At 40.8% G+C, this 12,243-nt stretch overlaps 1 protein-coding gene across 1 annotated transcript in view; it reads left to right on the top strand.

Annotated features, from left to right (window-relative positions):
- The first annotated feature begins 7,194 nt into the window (after window positions 1-7,194).
- The window catches only part of LOC124216831 (uncharacterized), a 160,173-nt gene continuing 155,124 nt past the window's right edge, over window positions 7,195-12,243 (top strand). Inside the window, exon 1 of the mRNA XM_069135222.1 lies at window positions 7,195-7,473. The gene's annotated coding sequence lies outside the window, so the exon portion shown is untranslated. The remainder of the gene's footprint in view (window positions 7,474-12,243) is intronic.

Below are 12,243 nucleotides of genomic sequence, written 5' to 3' on the forward strand. Positions count from 1 at the left end.
CCCCCTTCCCTCTATATATATGCCACTCTCACTCTGGCACCAACCACGCATACGTTTCCGTTCGCAGCTTGTTCGTTACACGATCGTTCCAATCCTGAGGGACTAGCGGCGCACAGCTCAACGACCACCACCTTGCCTACTGCATCGTTTCACGTCTCTGGTACTCACGAGCACGTGGACCTGTCAGAGCGCAAGTACAAGGGCTCAAAACGCTCCTCTTTGATGATGCGTTCGGGAAAAAACGAAAATTGAACATTTGGACGCGTAGCAGCTGATTTTCTGACTATCTTTACTGACAATCCCAATCGTTTCGTTCGAGGGTTTATTTGATGAAACGACTTAATCGGTGGTTATAGACTCTGCAACATTCTTTTTGAACTATGCTACATAAAAAATATAGCGAAGGTATTTTCTTGCTGTGAGAAATTCGTAAGAAGGAAATTACGTGCCTCAGAGAATATTTCGTTACACTGAACTTTGAAGCGAAGATAATTAATCGGACAGTGTTGTTTTCGAGTAATTTTATAGTTATCTGACCTGCTTATCAAAGCAACATTTTCCACTTCATGTAAATTTATCAAAGATTTATCGACGATGTGAAGAAAGGTTGCAGTTATTCTTGCGTCTTCACATAAGCTTCCATCGTAGTATATATAACCTGACCTATGGAACACCGTCATGCGCATTGTAAAGTACACTTGAATGTAATAGATTACGAAAGTAACGCTTCGTCGAATTTGTTACCACACCTTGAACTCCGCCTGCACGATTCAATTTTTATTAAATCGTTATTGCTTGTCTGGAAATTATTGATAATCATTATTTGACTACCTGGTCGTGTGGCGTAGCATGTGGTCTCGTAGTCTTTCGAAATAATTTTACGCCAAACCGGAAGCGAATGCGAAATTAGGAGGTGTGATCGAGCGGCTAGCCTTCGATTCTGATCATGTCCTTAAGTCACATGTGATGAATAATTGAACTGGGTCAAAGTTTTCTTTTCTTCATTTTTTTTTTTTTTTTCACTTTATATTTCATTCTAAATTCAGTTTCAATGACAATCCGTTCATAAATTGTTTATGGTTATGAATTTTCCAAACGCCCATGGCTTAGGCAAGAAAATTTTATCCTGTGAATTCTGAAAACTTCACTAATTTATAATCGTCTGAACTCGATCTATACCTGCATGAAAAATAGAAAGGAAGTTTCACCGACATAGCTTACCTATGTGTAACTTGCAAGCGGTAAGTATAAGCTAAACACCTGAATTACGCATTTGTCAATTTTTGTTTTACGTTCAGTTTGCACTTTGTCATATGCGCGAGGATCAACGTAATCGTTTGTGCCAATAGATTGTAACGGGCTTCCGTGTCTCGGACATTTGGCTCTTACGAATCGGGCACATCGTCTGTTAGGTGGGATAAGGTGTTTCGTAAAATAAATAAAAACCCATTTATTCCTGCTGCACCAACAATTAGCTTTCAATTATGTAAGCTTTCCCCTAATCCAACAATAATCAACGAGACAGTGTCGTTTTACGATTCTTTACGACACTGGCCAAAATCTATAAGTTGTTTTACGAGCGACGCTGAGCATGTGTTGCTTTTCCAAACACTTTCTCCCTCTCTCTATTATTTCGAATCACTTATGACCTCACGACTATCATTAAGCAACAGACAAAAATGATCCAATTTTTCAGCAATTTCAGTAAAAAAAAACAACATTCCTTGACTTGGTTAATTTATTTATGTTCGGGTATTTAACCTTTCAAAGCTTAGTTTTTGGTCTTGCTTGTTCTACCCTTGTTCGTACCCATCGCTGAAAATTCCTTCAGCAATTACGCGGGGCTACTTCGACCTGCCTCAACCCAGAGGGAAGCTGTTCGAAGACAAAAGAAAGGTAGGTAAGTTAATTAGTTTTGATGAAAAGTTGACAATGACTCGGTTACGTTACAACAGCCGAACAAATTTAGCGTCTGTAATTGTCTGATACGATTTATCCAACGCTTGCAGGTAATAAAGAAAGCGTTAAACACCCGGGAAAATTATCATAGTACCCGACGGATCGAATCAGTGCAGATATCACGAAAGAATAGTAATGAAAAAGTATCAATGCGAAATGAAAGTAAGTGTGACTGCTTCGGGATGATAGGTGAAAAGCGAAAACAAAGGGGGCCCAGCATTCGTGTCGTTACGTCGGCCCCCGATCGGATCAAGGCGTGAGTAATACTCTCGAAAGTACAGCACTCATCACTGTCAGAGTCAGGATTCAAATTCCACCCATATTTGTTGTGAAAAAAGCGAAAGTATTCGTGGCCCAAGTAAGCATAGTATTATTGTCGCTTTTACAACTTGGCCGACGTAACGCGTGGATGTCGTACGGAGTCGAGCGATGGAAAACCTTGACATTTCAACAGGCATACGATAGGATAATCGCTGTTCGTGGTTTGTTTCTATTATTTTCTCTCCCTTTTTTTGTTCATGTTCCTTTGTAACTGAAATAAATTATCCAACTGGACAACGAGCTTCTCGGATCGACAACGGGCAGTGAAAGTAATGCTGCGACCTCGCACCTAGCTGAAGGCAAGAATGCCGGCGTCTCTCGTTTCGTTACACCTTAGATATACATATGCTCGTACTATTAAAAATTTCAATATTTTTCCCCCGCGCACGTTCCGACTTACGCTACGCGTCAGAGCTTGGTTCGATCATATCAGTTAATTGATTCACTGTCAATTGCTCGCCAACCATTCCGGAAAATATGCAAAGGTGTTCTCTCGAATTCTTCGTTTCTAACCTTATAACTTGTACCCTGTTATACGACTAATACTTAAACAGCTCAAAGTACCGAAATGTATCTTTGGAATAAATCCGTTGCGGAAAGCCTCCAAGGACAGGGTATACAGGTTGTACCATCCGTCCTTGGATTTTTTCAACGCAGGTTGTTGGATAAGATGCACAGATGTAACGCGTACCATTATTATCCTTCTCCATGACGTACCTGCGCTGCTAAGCTGTTGGTAAGAAATCAATTAACGATCAACGTTGGGAAAATGTGTCACGTTCTTTTTAAACAAAAAAATTCCACTGCCGAAACGGAACCTTAGGTCAGTTATTCGGCACTGGTGTAGGTATTAGAAGTTGTTAATCACTCGTCAATTTGATGTAGGTACCTGATTTCAATATTACAAAGATCTTAGAAGACTTCAGTGATTTCAAAAGATTTTAAAAGGTTCGAACAAGTTTCAAAATATTTCGAAAGATTTCAGATGATTTCCGAAGACTTCAAAGATTTCAGAAGATTACAAGGATTTTAAAATATATCATGGATTTCAAAAGATTTCAGAAGATTTCGAAAGATTCAGATTTCAGAAGATTTCACGAAATTTCACAAGATTCCGGGAAAAGTGTACACCAGATTTCACGAGTGATTAACCCCTCGTAAGATGTTCCGATGACGCATGGTGAAAGAATATAGTACGTAGCTTTCTTGACTAGGTATTAATGTTCAAGTGACAATTATCGACATTTCATGCTGTCTGCGTGTTCGCGCAGCTCATCCACCGTTTATTTTTGCCAATAACGAAGCCCGATAAGTGCGGACCCGCAAAATCTTAGAGCTAAACAGAGGTAATGTGACTTGAAGGCAAGAAGTGTTGTGTGAAAGTGTGCATATGTTGCGAATTACTCTACGTAGCGTGCATCCGACTGTTCAATCCTACCTCCCGATTATGACCTTTTCCCAAAACCTGCCATTCTGCACAGCGCGCGATTTCGCAAACCACGATAACGCGCGGCACGCGACTTTCTTTCGTTAATTTATCTCCTCGAGTCCGTCTTTTAATGTCAACGCGTAGGTAATCCAGTTGCAACTTCGATTCTGCACACTTTCGGAAGATCGAAAGTGACTCGAGTTGTTGAATTGATTTGAATTCATCAAACCGGAGTAGTCCTAAAAACGTTTTCAGACGTTGTATCTCTTCTTGGAAAGCTTCGCTGGAGCGTCGGTGAATACTGCCTGAAACTTGTCGGGACACTGTAACGACGATGCCTTGATAATACCTCCAACGAAGGGAAACCATTTTTTTTGTTTTTCTTTTTTTGCAAAAAAGACTCGCTATGGCAAGGGGGATGATGGGGTCAGAGGCGTTGGGCGTAGCGAACAAATGCGTACCTATTTAATTGCTCTCCATGACGCAAGGCGTCTTTGGGTCCCGGGAATGCTGGGACTTGCCTGTGTCACACGTGCATGAGCCGCTACATCTACAGAAGTGGCAACTGCCGTGGTATGTCAGCACGGCACCGTTTGCGTAATCCTTAGCAGAACAGCCTCTGGGTTGCTTTGCCTTAAATTCAACGGGACCGCATTCCTACCGAGGTGGACCTCTCAGGCGCCATTCCTGACGGGAGCCGAATTGCCACGACCAATTGAATCGCAGCTTCGAAGCTGACGGAGATTTAAATTATCAGCCGTATAGCACGAATTGTTATCTGCGAGTCCGACATACCCAGCAATGAACGCCGGTATTCTCATCAGATTTATCTGCGGGCCCCGAAAAGAAAGTCCTCGATTCCGGCTCTCCTTGCTTATTTCGCCCTGTCCAACTGTCCGTGAGTCTCTCCGTTTGCCAGGGAGTGGCCGGTCCACACACACGGTACTTCAATAAGGTCAGGTTCAATTTCTCTGGCCAAGTAGCGAGGGCTACAAACGAACGCCAAATTTATCGGGATTGTAAATAGCTATCGAAAATATTGTGTTTTGAAATATTGTTTCGCCATTTCCAGAAAATAAGGCATGGACGCATTTACTCCAGCAGTAATCGAGCGATATCTTTGGTCAAAGTCGGTTCAGTTATGGTTTTGATATCTTTCCAAGATTCTTAAAAATTTAGATTTAGTTTTGAATTTGTTCTAACGAATTCGACCAAAAATAAATTTCCTCAGCAAATAACTTAAAATTGTTGTATATAAGAAGTTGATGAATTGGTACCTGTTGTTTGCTTCCGAGCTTAATGCCTGTACAGTTGCACTAACATTTTCTAAATCCTAGTCAATTTTATATTACGCTTACTTATTTCATGACCATGAAGATGCTACGATTCTCTTGCAGAATGTTCTTCAACAGTTTATACCATTTAACAAAGTATGAATCCTGAGTAGATGCAGTCGATTATTGAAGGTGTACAAACGGTTTCAAAGCGCAAGTTCTTGAAAGCCGACGAAGGGTTGATTACGGGTATTAGGAGCGAGTGAGATTGGCAGGAACCGTCTGGTAAATACAGTCAGTTGCGTCTAACAGTATTGATATGTTGGACCTATACGCACAGCTTGCAGCGAAAGTTACTGTATATTACAATATACCTATAATACTGAAGTATATAACGCTGCTATCTTGACTGTATGTATGTATGTATGTGTGTATTTACGTACACATCTATGTACAAGCCACACAGAGCAGTGTTGTATAATACGTACGGCCTGTATTGATATTCGATTAACGCGTAAGAACTTGCATAACAACTGATATCACAGGCGATGGAATTGGTTTCAAGTTTGTTTATTTGAAAGAAAGGCGATCGATATTGATACCCGAGCATGATGAAAGTAATATTCAAATCATGGCGTGTTACTACACGCTTGGGTCACATTTTGTTGAGAATTGAAAGCACGTGAGCGGAAAGGAGTTGAGAATAATTTTCTTCCTGATTTTCAATATTGAAATTATATATACCTATCATTACTCCACCAACGTAGATTATGATCGATAATATAATATTCAGTAATCAGAAACATTTTCAAAAAGTAAAAATTTAAAATTCGTTCTCTAGCAGGCTCTGTTCTGAGCCAATTTTATAAGATCTTCAAATTATTTTTAATACATGGTTTTTCATTGGTCGAACGTTACCGGAAGATAAGGAACTGAGTCCTATTTTGAAGTAAGCCACTTTAGGGGTTCGAAAAGATGAGTAAATGAAACGCAAAGATTCGGATTCTGATTATAAAATACGTAGTTATCCCCATTCGGTTATACCACGAAGTTGAAGAAAAATGAGGCAAGACAGCAGCCTTGAAATGATTAGTTTGCAAAAAATTTATAGCTTCTGCAATAAAATAGCACAGATTTGCCAACAACTCAATTTAAATCGATAGAATGATGAAAATGTGTACAATTTTGGGTCGCTCTTAAATTGGAATGAAAGAAATCGAATCTAATAACACAGGCCTGCGATGGTTTTTCCTTGACAAAACTGAATAGTAATTTCCGTAAGTAATCGGTATGGTTGTTTAAAAAGAAAAATTTTTAAATTCTATCTTGTAAATTTTCTGACAATTTTTTTTCTGTTTTCTTAGTACTACTAGAGGTAACTTCCAATTTCTGCGGTAAATATACGTATCAATGGTAGTGTTGATATTTAAATATTCATCTATCCTCACTAATTGTTGTTTATGAGGATTTTAAGCATACTTAGAGCTACGTAAGTAAAAGAGAAAAAGATTGAACACGAGTTTTGAAGAAATTAGAAAAAGATATCACAAGTCTTTTTGATTTATCTAATCTCTTAATTAAGTCTTGTTTAAAACGAATGCTGTTCACTTTATAACTAAACATTCAGTTTTACATTCATGATACATTATTTTTCATAAAAATTGTTAAAAAAATCTGTAAATATGCGCATCCTGCATAAAAAGATATGTCCATACGCTGTAAAAAAACCCAGCGCTATATTTTAATTCAACATACCTAAATACCTAAAAAAAAAGTATTATGATTTTAAGGTAAAATTAAAAGTTATATTTCTATTGGCTGTGTAATCAATCTGTTATGAACAATTCCGCGCGGCATATCAGACGATAAAGGTGAGATCTCATATCCGAGAAAAATCAGCCTCGGTGTCGAGATCTCTGAGCAGCTTGGCATAACTGATCCAGCACCTTCAGCCTCGAGATCTTCTCGCCTCAGCCAGCCGGTTAGAGAGGATCGAGAGGAATCTCAACGGCACGAGCAGCGCGGCAGCCGCGCAGCAGGCATTCTTCGAATCCGTGGCTGGAGGTTGGAGGTTGGAGGTTTGGGCTGCGGTGTACAGAATGCGACAAAGGAGCTGTCGGCGGGTGGCGCCGACGGGAAATCGGAGAACTACCGAGCAGTTCGTGACGTCGTCAGTCACTTGTTGCGTCGCCGTGTAGCAGCAGTCGCTCGGCTCAGCGGAACAGCGCGCCAAGATTCTACGCTTTAAGTTCACGCAACTCTCCAGCCGCGTTCGAACTTCGAATGTCGGAAGTCAGCGCAACGTCGCTTCGCCGCCGCGGCTCGAAGTCACGGTAAACGGCCGACGAACCGCTTCAAGATGACGTGTGCTCTGTGATTTCTGTGATTATTAACCAGAGTTTTGTGACCGAGGAGATACCCTTACCCCCCCTTACCCTGACAGAGATTTGTTTTCTTCGTCTTCGGATCGTCGCCGCCGGCAGAACAATGGTGAGCTGCTCTTAGCATCTAACCAGTATACTCTTGTGATTTACTTACCGCGACTCACAATTAAGACCCCTATGAGTTAGGGTGTTATGGGGTCTTGTTTATACACTCAGGCACAACCCTTTGAGGTTGATGTATCCCGTTAGGCTGTGATACCGGGTGTTTATTATATTGGCATCAAGAACAGCTTGCGGTATGCCCTTCTCTGCTTCCGCATATGTTTTTGTTTGTCTCTTGTACCTTGAGACTACTTTTTCACCGCACGGTGAAATTCGATGAGACTGTTCATCAAACCATACGCTTGTTTCGTACACCGTGTTGTATTCCTCGGGATCTGCAGATCAAGTAGTTTTCAACTTCACTTTGACCTGCTGCACACATGGTGATCCCGATACTTTCGTGACAGCATGAAAGTGTCATCGTGGGGTAATCTTTTAATTACCAACCCATGGAGGAGATGTGATTAAGTATCTCACTTTCGATAACGCAAGAATGAAATATAGACGTAATGAGGACCAGAAAGAAGATAGATTACTTCGCGTGTGGAGATAAGAGAGCGGAAGGGTGGAAAAATACTCATTTAGACGAAAACTAAAACAAGAAGGGGAAAAAAAACAGTCGTAGCATCGGGAAGTCGAAGATGCGTTGCATGTATCGGTCATTAATGAATTGATATGCGAGCCGGTTGGCGATGGTCAGTTTCAACCTCTTATCGGAGCTACACTGCACGACTTGAATTGTAAATAAAACGTACGGTCATGTCAAGCTCGGATCACGTGCTACAAGCATCGAGGTTTCTAAACTTTCCTTCGATCCCTAATATCAAAGAATTAGAAACAAACATAACGCGATCCTCGCTCTCCCGATTTCTCATACAATCAATATGTTCAATAATTACAAGATTGAAGTTGGTGACTGGACAAAACATTGACGGACAAACTACTACTCTGCAGATTTAGGATGATTTTGAAGGAACTCAGTGTGCAAAATTTGAGCATGTTTTCGCTATGTTACGGTTTGCTCAATTTCAAAAACTCCAAAAGTTACGAAAAATGATTCTTCTTACAAATTTGAGCATCATCTGCGATTTCATGACCATTCAAATCATCTAAAATGAGATATGATCGAATGAGTACGCTTATTATTTAATAATATTTGGCGCGATGTATAAATCCTTCTTAGGTTATAAAAGGCACCAACTGCGTAGCGATGGGTTGATGGTCGCTGGTACAGAAATTAAGAGGGGAAAAATAGAACAGTCGAAAAAAAAAGATGATTATTACGGTAAAACAATAAGAAGCCGCGAAATAAGCGAAGGGTGAAGGTTGTTTGCATTGACATCACGGCTTACGGAAACTCGCCTTACAGCCCGATAATTGTCGGAATAATGAAAAACAAACAGAGAGGCTGAATAATTAACGACCATTTAACGGTACAAACCTGATCAAACAATGTCTGTAAAGCATATAGACAGTGGGTGGTAGGTCTATACGCCCAAACGTATATGAGAAGTGTACACAAGTACTCGTCGCACATGTGTAATAACATCCTGTACTTTATTTTATCTCTCGGCAACAATTGACGAATGAACCAAAAACCTAAAGCTAAAGCAACGAGAGAAAAAAAGCGCCACATATTTCACAGCTGTAGGATGACAGCGAGCCAAAGGCTTCGATATTTGAGACACTCGTTGTAAGTTTTACGCTAAGCTTTTGATCGGCAACTTGCGGAACCGGATCGCAACGATGAATCGATTTGTCGACGTATATATATCGTCACCTGTGTTAGAGCACAAACGTGAGACTCGTCTGGCTCACTGTTTTCTTTGCGCACGCAGCACAATGCGATTCTTCGAGTCTTCGTCGTCCGTAGGCGGAGGCTGCTTCTCCGCTCCAAGGGGCCTTCTTTGCTCCCTGGCTCATACCTGACCTTCCGACGTGTTGCTGTACCTGTATCGAGGTACACTTCGCGAATTCTATTCAGTGCTCGGGTCGTACAGTCGGTATAAAATTTTTTTTAAATGAAACGTGATGACGGTGCCTATTTGTCCTGAAAATGTCCTCGAATTTTCCGTGTCTTTCAAAAGTCCTGGAAACTATACTTGATTTTTACTTGTATCCTGGAAATATTCTATTCTTAATGTTCTTTAATAACCTGAAAATGTCCTGGAAATGTCCTTGAATTTTTTACGGATTTATTACTGGAGACTTTGATGATGAAACGAAGGTTTGAAAAGTACCGAAGAAGCTAATCCGCTGTTACGTAAATAATTGAGAAAGTACCGTGACACAGGAAAAAGTTTTTAAAACACTGAAATTCAATTCTCCACACTTCGGTGTATCAACAACATCGTAGAAGTCACTATGATGAACAGTCTCTTACAAAAAAATCCGTAACTGTTGTTTGTCATTTAAAATCTTTTTCATACTCTTAGATTGAACTTGTTTAGCTTTAATTGCATATTTCGAATCTTATTCTTGTCACATATTTTTAACCTAACTGTACGTCCGGTATACCCTGGAGCTTTTGGGCCGGTTTTGTGTCCTGTGAGTTTATTACAACACATCTCTGAGATATACTTATATATAGGTACAGTAAGGTCTTTTTTTTCTTTTTATCCGTTTAAACATCCTGCCAGAGCGTTTGTGCGTCGAGAATTTCTATCAAGTCGAATATAGGCGATTGATGTCCGTCACATATTCACATTTTGCTTCCCGAAAGCGTCGCGTTGGCGCGAATTACCAAACCACGCGAGTCTGTATTTCCATCCTACACCTACATTCTCGCAATGCCCGTATGTGATACGTCATAATATGATAGCAGTGAGCTGCTCGTGTTTCATCTTGAGAACGAGAACGAGGTAATCAACAAACAGAACCGCGATCCGTTTTTTTTTTTATTCCACAACCTATACGTTGTCTCACAACATCAGCAAATCTCTAATAATTATTCATCATCGCGACAAAAAAGAATGTTGTCTCGCTAAAATGGTTCCCAGGACGAAGAGGATTTCGCGTTCTTTTCGCCTTTATAACTCGACCCTTCGTATCACGCCATTATTATCTATTTATTCGTCTGCTTCGTGCTGCAAATACTAAATACTAGACTGCGTGTATCCAATAGTCCGTACCGCAGCTTTTCTCAGAGCTAAAGGAAGGGACGGAATCGTTAATAAAAGACTTCGGGCCTCCGCCACCTACGACGGAAATAATGCTTTCTCCCCGGTCTGGAGGCTGGAACTGAAGACGTAGAGACGGCAGGCAAAGGCGCTTTATAAAGAGAACAGCATAGGGAAACTCTGTCGACCTACACGCGGACCGAAATAGCGAACTAAGAAGATCGGCGCACCTTCTCGCAAGCTTCGCTTCTTTCGGCCTTCCCCGGGGATCGATTCGTCGCTCCCCCATTCACAAAGGGATATCCATAGTGAAAGAGGTGCTGGAGGCTCCTCAACGCCTCGTGAACAACTTCTTATTATATCTCGCGGATTCGTTGTCGGTAATACAATGGGTACATTGGTACAATTGGGCTTAGCGAAAATTTGGCAAACTTGTCATTGAGGAAATAGACGTCGATGTTGCTATGTGTTCAAAGACTGGAAGTTTCTTTTCGAAGAAGATTCTAACATCATTTGAAATCAGATCAATTATCATAATTATCAATTGTGATGAAAAGTGTTGCGAAATTTGTTCTCTTCATAATTTTACAACTATCGTTAACTTTCATAACGGCCGCTGAAAAGTAAACTGATATTATTTTCGTCGATCTGAAAAATTACATTTTTCAATAATAATTCCAATGAAAATCCGTATAATTTGGAGAAAATAGCGCTCTTTAATTCCGACCGAATTTGATCTGTAGCCTCGTTACAACTTGCGCTTCTCTGTGGTTATTATAACCAGCCTTGATATAAAAATTTAGGTTTCCTTCTAGGTATTCAACCGATTTTTAGATTTTGTTTTTTCTTCCATTCATGTTATTTTCATCTCAATTAACGCGGCACTGCCTAAATTAAAAATGATAAAATTTTTTGTGAAATGAGACGACCTGCTCTCAAGTTTTTCATGCAAATAAAAATCTTTTTCTTTCATATCCCCCATAAAATCCTGGGTATGATCCTCTTAGCCAAGTCGATTTTTTCCACTTGTTTCGTATTATGCTCGTCTAGCCGAGACCACGTCTAAACCGTCGGACGATTTATACCTGCACTAGGCCAGGTATGATACCTGCAATAATTATCTCGTATTCTGTCACTCCGTGCCTAATGTCTTGCCACCTGCGATACACGACGGTTGTCCGAAAGATCTAAAAGCTGGCGGTAGGTCGTCGCGCTGGCTGAAATCAACGCCACGACCGACTGTGTCGTATAGATATGCGTTAATTATCCTGCCTACTTCGTAAATAACGTGTTAACTCTTTCATGAACCGAGCCACCAAGGTCTGATGGCCGCAGTTTCGTCGCTCCCTAAGGACCCTGGCCATAATGTGCAGGTAGCCATCCCTCCTTCTCGGGCACCATTAGTCCCGTGCCATAATTCGGGTGCTAGAATTTTGGACCAACTACCCGGCAGGTGTTGGGCAGGCAAGCATGCTGTGGTGTATACGAGCCCATAACACAACCCTCCCTTTCCCATAACTGCACACATACCGAGACTCCGTGTTGGACTGAAAATGAAAAGCCTTCCTATCCCCGTCTTCGTTCGGTCAACGCGGTTATTACTTCTACTTTTAGTATAACGTGGTCAATTTTTGATGCACGGATATTTCGAAAGA

The sequence above is a fragment of the Neodiprion pinetum genome, chromosome 4 (assembly GCF_021155775.2).
Source record: "Neodiprion pinetum isolate iyNeoPine1 chromosome 4, iyNeoPine1.2, whole genome shotgun sequence".
Taxonomy (NCBI): domain Eukaryota; kingdom Metazoa; phylum Arthropoda; class Insecta; order Hymenoptera; family Diprionidae; genus Neodiprion; species Neodiprion pinetum.